This window comes from Jaculus jaculus, chromosome 17 (assembly GCF_020740685.1).
Source record: "Jaculus jaculus isolate mJacJac1 chromosome 17, mJacJac1.mat.Y.cur, whole genome shotgun sequence".
Lineage (NCBI taxonomy): Eukaryota > Metazoa > Chordata > Mammalia > Rodentia > Dipodidae > Jaculus > Jaculus jaculus.
In genome coordinates, this window is record NC_059118.1 from 181,539 (window position 1) to 192,331 (window position 10,793).

The window sequence follows — 10,793 nt, forward strand, 5'->3', positions numbered from 1 at the left end:
TCTTTTTCTCCTATTATGAGGAGCTTGTGTAGGTATTGCTAGGCACTATGAGGTCATGGGTATTGAGGCCAATTTCTGTCTGAAAAGTTGCATAGTAACTTCTTTGGCTCTTATGTTCTTTCCACCACCTCTTCTGCAATGGACCTTGAGTCTTGGAGGGTGTGATAGAGATTTTTCAGTGCTGGACACTCCTCCATCCCTTGTTCTCAGCACTATGTTGCCTTTTGGGTCATCCCAGAGGTCATCACCATCTGAAAAGAGAAGCTTCTCTAACCAGAAGTGAGAGTAGCATTAATATATGAATATGAACATTAAGTGAGGTGCTTTCAGGGCAGTTTGGTGAGAATAATATATATATATTTATCCAGACAAGAGCAAGCTTTATGCCCCTAAGGCTCATGACCTCCCCTGCCATAGGCTTTCGATTAGGTTTTCAGTATCAAGCATGTATTCCCTCCCATAGAGTGGGCTTTCAGTCCAATTGAGAGCAGTTGGTTTCCCCCAGAGAAGACAAGTCACTATTGCACTCCCTTCAGACATTCTGCCTGTCTGACCAAACATGAGGCTTCCAGTGTCCACTATTTTCATCAAAGAAGACTTCTTTCTCCAGCAGGGCTACATACAGTGCAGCTTTTTCCAGCTTTCAGTTGGATGGTCTACAGGGAGAAGATTTTATTCTCAGCACCAGCTTGATTTCTCAGTGACTTTGATGCTCAGGCTGTGAGGTCGTCAGCAATAAGATCTTACCATCTGTTTCTCAAGGGAAACCAAGGGCCTTGGCAATAGCCTGTAACATTTTGGAGACAACAGGGATCTCCCTGGCCAACAACTCACTGGAATGTATCCCATCCCTGGCACTGAAAATTTTCTAGTAACAATCTATGGCTTCTGGATGTGCCATTATTCAAAAAAGTAGGTTTTCATATGTCTTATTCAGAATATCTTGATTTTTTATTGAACCCCCCCCCCACCACCCTTCTTTTACACAATCTCTTCCCCTGGCCTTGCTTAGGTCTTTCCCCTCCCTGTAATCCATTCTTCTACTTACATATATACAATACTTCCCTATCTTCCCTCCCTTACATCCTTTTTCTAGCTTACTGGTCTCTGCTACTGATTTTTGGTTCCAGCTCACACACAACCCTATTCATTTGCAGCTAGGACCCACATATGAAAGAGAACATGCAACATTTGGATTTCTGGGCCTGGGTTACCTCACTTAGTATAGTCCTTTCCAGATCCATCCATTTCCCTACAAATTTCAAAATTTCATTTTTCTTTACCACTGAATATAACTCCACTGTGTAGATGTACCATATCTTTATTATCCATTCATCTGTGGAGGGACATCCAGGCTGGTTCCATTTCCTAGCTATTGTGAATAGGGCAGCAATAAACATGGTTGTGCAAGTATCTCTAAGGTAACGAGAAGAGTCATTAGGATATATGCATAGGAGTGCTATAGCTGAATGATATGGTAAATCTATTTTTATCTGTCTCAAGAACCTCCACACTGACTTCAACAATGGCTGTACCAGATTACATTTCCACCAACAGTGTAGAAGAGTTCCCCTTTATCCACATCCTCACCAACTTTTATTGTCATTTGTTTTCTTGATGGTTGCCATTTTGACAGGAGTGAGATGGAATCTCAGAGTAGTTTAATTTGCATTTCCCTGATGGCTATGGACATAGAACACTTTTTTAGATGTTTAGATGCCATCTGTATTTCTTTTGATGAGAATTCTCTATTTAGTTCCATAGCCCATTTTTTAATTGGATTGTCAGATTTCTTATTTTCTGTTTTTTGAGTTCTTTCTATATTCTGGATATTAATCCTCCGTCAGATGTGGAAAAGATTTTCTCCCATTCTGTAGGTTGTCTCTTTGCTCTATTCAGTGTCCTTTGCTGTACAAAAGCTTTGTAATTTCATGAGATCCCAGTGGTTGATTAGTGGTTTTATTTTCTGAGCAATTGGGGTTATATTCAGAAAATCATTGCCTATGCCATTATGTTGAAGGGTTTCCCCTGCCTTTTCCTCTAGCAATTTCAGAGTTTCAGGTCTGATATTAAGGTCCCTGGTCCACTTGGATTTGATTCTTGTGCATAGAGAAAGACAAGGATCTATTTTCATCCTTCTACATATAGATATCCAGTTTCCCTAGCACCACTAGTTGAAGAGGCTGTCTTTTCTCCAATGAATATATTTGTCAAAAATCAGATGGCTGTAGCTGCCTGGCTTGCCATGTTGGTCCTCTATTCTGTTCCATTGATATACATATCTGTCTTTGTGACAATATCATGATGTTTTTGTTACTATGGCTTTGTAATATAACTTAATATTGGGTATGGTGATACCACCAGCCTTATTTTGTTGCTCAAAATTGTTTTGACTATTCAAGGTTTTTTGTGCTTCCAAATAAATTTTAGGGTTGTTTTTTCTATTTCTGTGAAGAATGCCATTAGACTTTTAATGGGGATTGCATTAAATGTGTAGATTTCTTTTGGTAAATTGACATTTTCACAATATTGATTCTTCCAATCCAAGAACACAGGATGTCTTTCCATTTCTTTGTATCTTCTGCAATTTCTAACTTGAGCATTTTAAAGTTCTCATTGTAGAGGATCCTTTACTTGCTTGGTTAAGTTTATTCCAAGGTACTTTTTTTTTTTTTGAGGCAATTATGAATGGGAGAGATTCCCTGATTTCATCCTCTGCATGTTTGTTGTTAATATATAGTAAAGCTACTGATTTCTGTGTGTTTACTTTGTATTTGTTTTGATAAAAGTGTTTTATCAGCACTAACAGTTTGTTGGTAGACTCTTTAGGGTCCTTTTGTATAGAATCATATCATCTGCAAACAAAGATAATTTGATCTCTTTCTTTCCACTTTTTATCCCTTTATGAGTGTCCCTTGCCTTATTGCTATAGCTAAGACTTGCAGTACTATATTAAATAAAAGTGGGAACACTGGACTCCCTTGTCTTGTTCCTGAATTTAGTGGGAAAGCTTCAAGTTTTCCCCATTTAGTATTATGTTGGCTGTAAGTTTGTCATAAATAGCATTTATTATGTTGAGATATGTTCCTAGTTTCTGTAATATTTTTACCATGAAGGAATGTTGGATTTTGTTGAATGCCTTTTCTGCATCTACTGAGATGATCATGTGATTTTTGTCCTCCAGACCATTTATATTATGTATTACATTTATCGATTTGCATATGTTGAACCATTCCTGATCCCTGGGATAAAGCCAACTTGGCCAGGGTGAATAATCTTTCTCATATATTCTTGTGTTCTGTTTGCCAATATTTTGTTCAGAATTTTTGCATTTATGTTTATGAGGGAGATTGGTCTGTAATTTTCTTTTTTTATTCTGTCTTCGTGTGGTTTTGGTATCAGGGTCATGCTAGCTTCTTAAAAGGAGTTGGGTAGAATTCCTTCCTTTTCTATTTTATGGAAAAGTTTGAGAAGAAGTGGTGTTAGTTCTTCCATGAAGGTCTGGTAGAATTAGCCAGTGAATTCATCTGGACCTGGACATTTTTCAGTTGGGAAGCTTTTTCTAACTGCTTGGATCTCCGTACTTTTATAGGTCTATTTAAATGGTTGATCTCATCTTGATTTAATTTTGGTAGGTCATGTGAATCAAGGAAATCATCCATTTCTTTCATATTTTCAAACTTAGGGCATAGATATCCTTAATGTATGTCCTTATGATTTTCTGACTTTCTTTGGTATCTGTTGTGATGGTGCTTTTTCCATCTCTAATTTTATTAATTTTTGTCTCTTCTCTCCTCTGGTCAGATTTGCTAAGGGTTTATCAATCTTTTTATCCTTTCAAGAACCAACTCTTTGTTTCATTGATTCTTTGGATTGTTGTGGTTTTTTTCTTTTTGGGGGGGGTTCTATTTCATTAATTTATGCCATAATTTTTATTTCTTCCTATATATACTGATTTTTGGTTTTCCATGTTCTTCTTTTTTCAAGGCCTTAATTGCATTAAATTGTTTACTTGTGCACTCTCTAATTTCTTAATATAGGTACTTAGACCTATAAATTTCCCTCTAATGTTGGCCTTCATTGTGTCCCAAGGTTTTGGTATGTTATATTCTCATCATCATTTGATTCTATAAATTTACTGCTTTCCTTAATGACCCATTGATCATTCAACAGTGTACTGTTTAATCTCCATGAATTTCTGTATGCTCTGTAGTTTTTTTTCTTGTTGTTGATTTGCAGTTTTATCCCATTGTGGTCAGATAGAGTGCAAGAGATTATTTCAATTTTCCTGTATTTGTTTAGATTTGCTTTGTGTCCTAATATATGGTCTATTTTAGAGAATGTTCCATGTGCTGCTGAGAAAAATGTATATTCTGCAGCATTTGATGGAATTTTCTGTAGATATCTGTTAGGTCCATTTGTCCTCTGAGATCACTTAATCCAGTTGTTTCTCTGTTTATTTTTTTGTTGGGATGACCTGTCAATTGATGAGAGTGGGGTATTGAAGTCACCCACTACAATTGTGCTTGGTGTTTTCTGTGACATTAAGTCTAATAATGTTTATTTGATGAAATTATGAGCCCCCATGTTAGGTGCATATATGTTTAGAATTGTAATATTCTCCTATTGAGTTTTTCCTTTAAGTAATATAAAGTGACCATTTTTTATCTTTCCTAACTAATGTTGGTTTGAAGTCTATCCTGCCAGATATTAGGATAGCAACACCTGTTTGTCTTCTAGGTCCATTTGCTTGAAATATCATTCTCCATCTTTTCACCCTAGGATAGTCTGTCTTTTATGCAGAGATGAGTTTTTTGGAGGCAACAAAAGGAAAGATGCTGATTTTTAACCCAGTCTACAAGCCTGTGTTTTGGTTGGGGCATTGAGACCACTGATATTAAGAGTTATAATTGAAAGGTATGCATTTATTCTTGCCATTTTTCTTGTCTTGTAGTGCTTCCTGTTTTTCCTTTATTCTCTTTCATTTTTTAGAGAGCGAGAGAGGGAAAGAGGCAGAGAGAGAGAGAGAGAGAGAGAGGGAGAATGGGTGTGCCAGGGCCTTCAACAACTGCAAATGAACTCCAGATGCATGCGACACCTTGTGCATCTGGCTTACATGGGTCCTGGGGAATCAAACCAAGGTCCTTAGGCTTTGCAGGCAAATGCCTTAACCACTAATCCATCTCTCCAGCCCTACTCTCTTTTCTTAACTGTTAACTTGGTATTCTTTATTTTTTCATGTTTCCTAATATGTGTGCTTTTCTTTATCTTAAGTGTGAAGAATCCCTTCAAGTATTTTCTATAGAGCTGATTTAGTGTCCATATATTCCTTTAGCCTGTTTTTGTTGTGGAATGTCCTTATATCTCTGTCAATTTGGATGGATAGTTTTGCTGGATAAAGTAATCTTGGTTGATGGCTGTTGTGTTTCAGAACATGGAATATATCAGTCCAAGTCCTTCTGATTTTTAACTTTGTGTTGAGTAATCTACTGTTATCCTTGTGGACTTGCCTTTATATGTGACTTGATATTTCTATCTAACTGCTTTCAATATATGTTCTTTGGTTTGTGTGTTTAGTAATTTAATTATAATATGATGAGAAGAGGTTCTTTCTTGGTCTGCTTGGTGTTCTAAAGGTTTCCTATATCTGTATTGGCATCTCTTTCCCTATTTGGGGGAAATATTTTTCTATGATTTTGTTGAATATACTTACTGTGCCTTACTATACCCTGAATTCTCATGTTTGATCTCTTCATACTGTCCTGAATGTCTTAAAATTCCTATTCATGCCTTCCCATTAGTTTGTTTTTCTCTTTGTCTGGCTGCATTAGATCTGCTACTGTGTCTTCTAGTCTAGATATTCTTTTCTATTCCTTGATCCATTCTACTGGTGAGACTTGCTACAGAGTTTTCTGTTTAAGTTACCCTGTTTAGTATTTCTACTATTGCTGATTGGTATGTTTTCATTATTTCTATTTCCTTACTCATGTGGTTAGGTCTCTGGCCATTAGTATTTGCAAGCAGTTACTGCCCCACCCAACACCACCAATGAAGGTGGGACCAGTGAGTTCCACAGTTGAGTCCAGTCTGAGACTAGGATCCAATAAGAGACCACAGCTGGCTCTCCTACAGTTCTCTACTGCATGGCCTGAGCTCTTGGAAACCTGAAAGATTTGGGATAAAAGCACTTGAGATATTAGGGGGACTGCTGCTGGTAGTGGGTAGGAAAGCCCTTAGAGAGAGTTTTAAACTTGCTAAAGTGAAACACTTCCAGCCTCTAAACAAAAACTACAGGGTGGTCTGCTTCTTGATGGCCCTAAGGGAAGAAATCACTCCTTACTCCTTGCCATTCTTCTCTTTGAGTGTCTTCTATAGAGTCTCTCTTCCTCACCCATTGAATGAGGGTGGGTAAATTCTATTTTTTTTTATGAAAGAGACAGCAAGATAGAGAGAATTGGCATGCCAGGAGGTGCATGTGTCACCTTGTATGTGGCTTACATGAGTTCTAGGGAGTCAAACCTGGGTCCTTAGGTTTCACAGGCAAGCACCTTAACTGCTAAGCCATCTCTCCACCCTAAGGATGGTAATTTCTGACAGTTTTGTTGCCAGGGTTGGTTTTCTTATTTCTAGTCTCCTCTCAGACCTTCTAGCTTTATGGTTCAGAGTTCTGACCACCTCATTGGGTCCAGCAGCCAAAGAATAGTCTGCTGTGCCAGCCAACTGAGTCTTGTCTGGAAGGGAGGAAACAAACTTCTGATAATAAGAGTTGCACACCCTTGCTGGAACTCATGGAGAAGACATGCTGTCTCCTGTGTCCAGGGTTGAGAGGCCCTTCACTAAAGTGGCTTATTTACCTACAATGGCCTTCATACCTCTTCCCTAACCAAGGGCCCCTCTCATCATTCTTGGTGTTCTTTTCTCTCAGATGTATATTTCTTCAAAATCTGTCTTCCTAAAATCAAACCTTGTTTCTAGAAAAGCTTAAAAACACCAAGGAAGTAGAAAAAATGGGAATCATTCACAATTTCAACCTAAAGAAAACACTATGCAAGTTTGAAGTATTTTCCTTTATGGTTTTTCTTGTGTTTATTTGTAATTACAACACAGGTGGATTTTGGTCTGCTACCTGATCTGGTTTTGGTTTTAATTAGCAGTGGGGTGCCACTGAGCTAGATTTGAGGGAGGAAAATAATCAGATCAGACAGGCCGACTGTGAGCCTTAAGGAAGGTAACTCCAGGATAAAACCTCTCATATTGACTGCTCTGGACAAGTCCCCTCAGCAAACAAAGAAAATTAATCACCTACAACTACCAAAGATAGGTCTGCTCCTTAAGACAACTACTTCCACAGCATTCCTATCCATCTTCTAATTTATACATTATTTCTGCCTCCTATTCCACATGGTTTCTTGTGCATTAGATGGGGTACTATAGATGTCCTGCTTAGGAATGAGTCACTTATTCTCAGCACTTTCACCAGCGATGTATTTCTGCATTAATCTCTGGGCACTGCAAAAAGAAGCTTCTTTAATTGAAGCCAATAGCAGTGCTATTCTATGGGTATAAACATAAACATTTAGACTGAAATTTCACATTATAGCAGTAGAGCCTATGAATTCCTTAGCCATGGGTTTCTAACTAAGTTTATAATACCAAGCATAAATTCCCTCCTTTGGAGTGGGTTTCAAACCAATCAGAAAGCAGTTGTCTACCCCTACTGAATTTACTCACACTAATATATACTTTCACCAGTGCTATTTTGTGTCTTCTTCAATTTGTTGTTTGAAACATAAAGAATTTGGGTACCCCAAGTTCCCCTCATGTAACAGTTTCTGTCCTTTTGGTACACTGCAGTTTTACTCTTACCAAGCCACTCTCCTTTTGGGTGGGGACTGACTGACCAGAGTACTGATTGATATGTCATCTGGACAATGAAGCTGGTATTCTGATAGTATGGACACTTTTGCTGAGGAGAATACACTGCTCTGTTTTTTTAACACAGAAAATGTGAAAAATTATAGACTCTGAGTTAAAGTGAACATCAACTGTCTACATGCAAAACCTCCAGGACTCTCTACAGTCTGAGAAAAAGATTTAACTGAGAAATATTTGTCCATAATTTTAGTAAAATAAAAAAGGATCAAAACACAACACTGAGCTAGGGACATAGCCTAGCCATTAAAGGCACTTGCTTGAAAAGCCTATTGGGCTTTGATTCCATAGTATACACATAACCAGGTGCAGGTATCTGGGTTTCATATATAACAGTAATAGGCCCTGGTCTCTCTCTCTCTCTCTCTCATACACACACACGCGCACACGCACTCACACACACACACACACTTTTTCTCTCAAAATAAATAAAAATATCTTTAAAAAAACACAACACTGAGCTACAATTATTTCATAATGAGGAGTGTTTCACACAGTTCCCAGTTTAATTTTTTAAATAATAATACTATCCCATTTATGTAGGTAATATATCTTTCATGTAGATGATCAGGAATGGGGGGAAAAACACAAAAAAGGAAATGTCAGCACCTGAAATCCCAGTATCCAAATACAATCATCCTGGCACAGTGCTTTAAAATTTTTTTTGACAGAGTAGATACATAGATGTATAGGTAAGTAGATAGGTATGTAGGCAGGTAGATAAACAGGCAGACAGATATATAGTAGATGGATCAATAGAAAATAGATACATATATGATAATAATTTTTTCTCCAGAACCATTTAAAAACAACTTGCAAGCATGATGCCTCAGGGTGCTTTTCTATTTCCACAGTTTTTGCATGTGTATGTGTTGGGGGCCATTAGGCTGGCCTTGAATCGGTAGAATTGGGTTGTTTGGCAACAAGACTTTTGCACCTGCAAGTAAGCAAGATTGTGTATATTCATTGTTACTGGCAAGAACTGGCCATTTCTTGAAACTTTATGCTTGTATTGCTGGGAGCAAAGGGTTTGTTTCTCTCCCAACCTTGGTATAATCTTTTGTACTGAGAAGTGGTCGAGGTGCATAACTCTGTTACAGAAAGAAGTTGTTTTGATAGAAACTTTTGTGAAGGTCATGGAATTTTTGTCCATGAGCAAATTGTTTGCAAGAACATATTAAAAAGGACTGCTGAGAAATAAACTGCACTTCAGTTCTGGACTGGAGTCCTTGCTTTCATTCTTTCCTCCTGTCTTTCTTTAATCCTCACTCCCCATCAGGCTTGAACTGTTTCAGCCAGCAGGCTCTGGTATGTATGTGTGCATGGTGTGCATCCCTGTGGCTTGCGGGTAGACACATGCAGGTGCAGACGCATGTGTGCTTCTGCATATGGAGGCCAGAGGTGAATGTAAGGTGTCTTCAATAGTCACTCCTCAGTACAGCAATATTGTCAAAGTAAAATTGGGTTTGTAAAAAGAGTTTACACTTGTTTCCTCATTTTCTATTTCACATAATAAATAATTTGAGAAGGATTGGTGTCTGTTCTTCCTTAAAGGTCGGTAAAATTCCTCAATAAATCTATCTGGTTTTGAACTTTTGTTTTTTTTTTTTGTTTTGTTTTGTTTTGTTTTGAGGTAGGGTTTTAGTCTAGCTCAGGCTGACCTGGAATTCACTATATAGTCTCAAGGTGTCCTCAAATGCATGGTGATCCTCCTACCTCTGCCTCCTGAGGGCTGGGATTAAAGGCATGCACCACCATGCCCAGATAGGTCTTGAACTTTTTTGAGATCAGGAGGGTTTATTATAATTATTATTGCTACAAACCCATTGAGATCACATATATATATATGTATATTTCTTTTATACATTGTGATTTAATGGAATATAAGGTTTAAATATATGTCCTTATGAGTTTCTGAATTTCATTGCTATCTGTTTCAATGTCTCCCTTTGTATCTTTAATTTTATTATTTTTTTAAATGGAGTGCTTCACAAATTTGTGTGTCATCTTTGCACAGGGGCCATGCTAATCTCTGTATCAATCCAATTTTAGTATATGTGCTGCTGAAGTGAGCACATTATTAATTTTTTATAGTTGTACTTATTTGAGAGAGAGAATAAGTATGAGTGAGACAAGGCCTCCTGTCATTGTAAATGAATTCCAGATGCGTGTTACACTTAGTGCACCAGGTTTTATGTGGGTACTGGGAACTGAACCTAAGCTATCAGACATAGCAAGCAAGTGCCTCCAACCACTGAGCCATCTCTTCAGCCCTAATTTTATTAATTTGAGCCCTCTCTATTCTTCAGTTAGTTTAGCTAAGTATTTGTCAGTCCTGTTTATCATTTCAAAGAATAATTCTGTAGGTGGTTTTTAGCCTGTTGCATTCTGTTTGCAGAACACTCTGTGATTATGCTGACACTATGTTGTTGGGAGGACACCTACTTTTCCTGGAATGCTGGGATTTGTTTGTGGTGTCTAGCTTTAGGGAGTCTAATATTCATCTTTGCCTCAAGTCAGCCAAAGATGCCTCCTACTTCAGAGATAGGGAAGTTGTCGTCTACTTTGTATAAGTCATTATCTGCATAAACTCTGAATGAATCCTGTACACAGAGCTGTTCTAATACAAGTTCTGTAAGCTGCTGCATCAGGGCTTCAGTGCAGAAGAAATCACCTGGTCACCTGGAGTTCCCTGGTCCTGTTGACTCACCCCAGTCTCAGCTCACTTCCTCGGCACCAGTCATTCAGTGCCGGGCTCCTCCCTGGCGGGTAGGTAGTGCTGAGGAAAGGACCACGCCCGCTGGTTCCTCCCAAGGGGTTGAGGAGAAGGGAGAGCGTGGGACAATTCAACCTCTCCTAGT

General features: G+C 38.2%; 1 non-coding gene across 1 annotated transcript; it reads right to left on the reverse strand.

The window, feature by feature from the left end:
* Positions 1–9,904: 9,904 nt before the first annotated feature.
* LOC123455650 lies at positions 9,905–10,008 on the reverse strand. Its single transcript, XR_006634039.1, has one exon. It is a non-coding gene; the product is annotated as a U6 spliceosomal RNA (small nuclear RNA).
* Between the last annotated feature and the right edge of the window lie 785 nt (positions 10,009–10,793).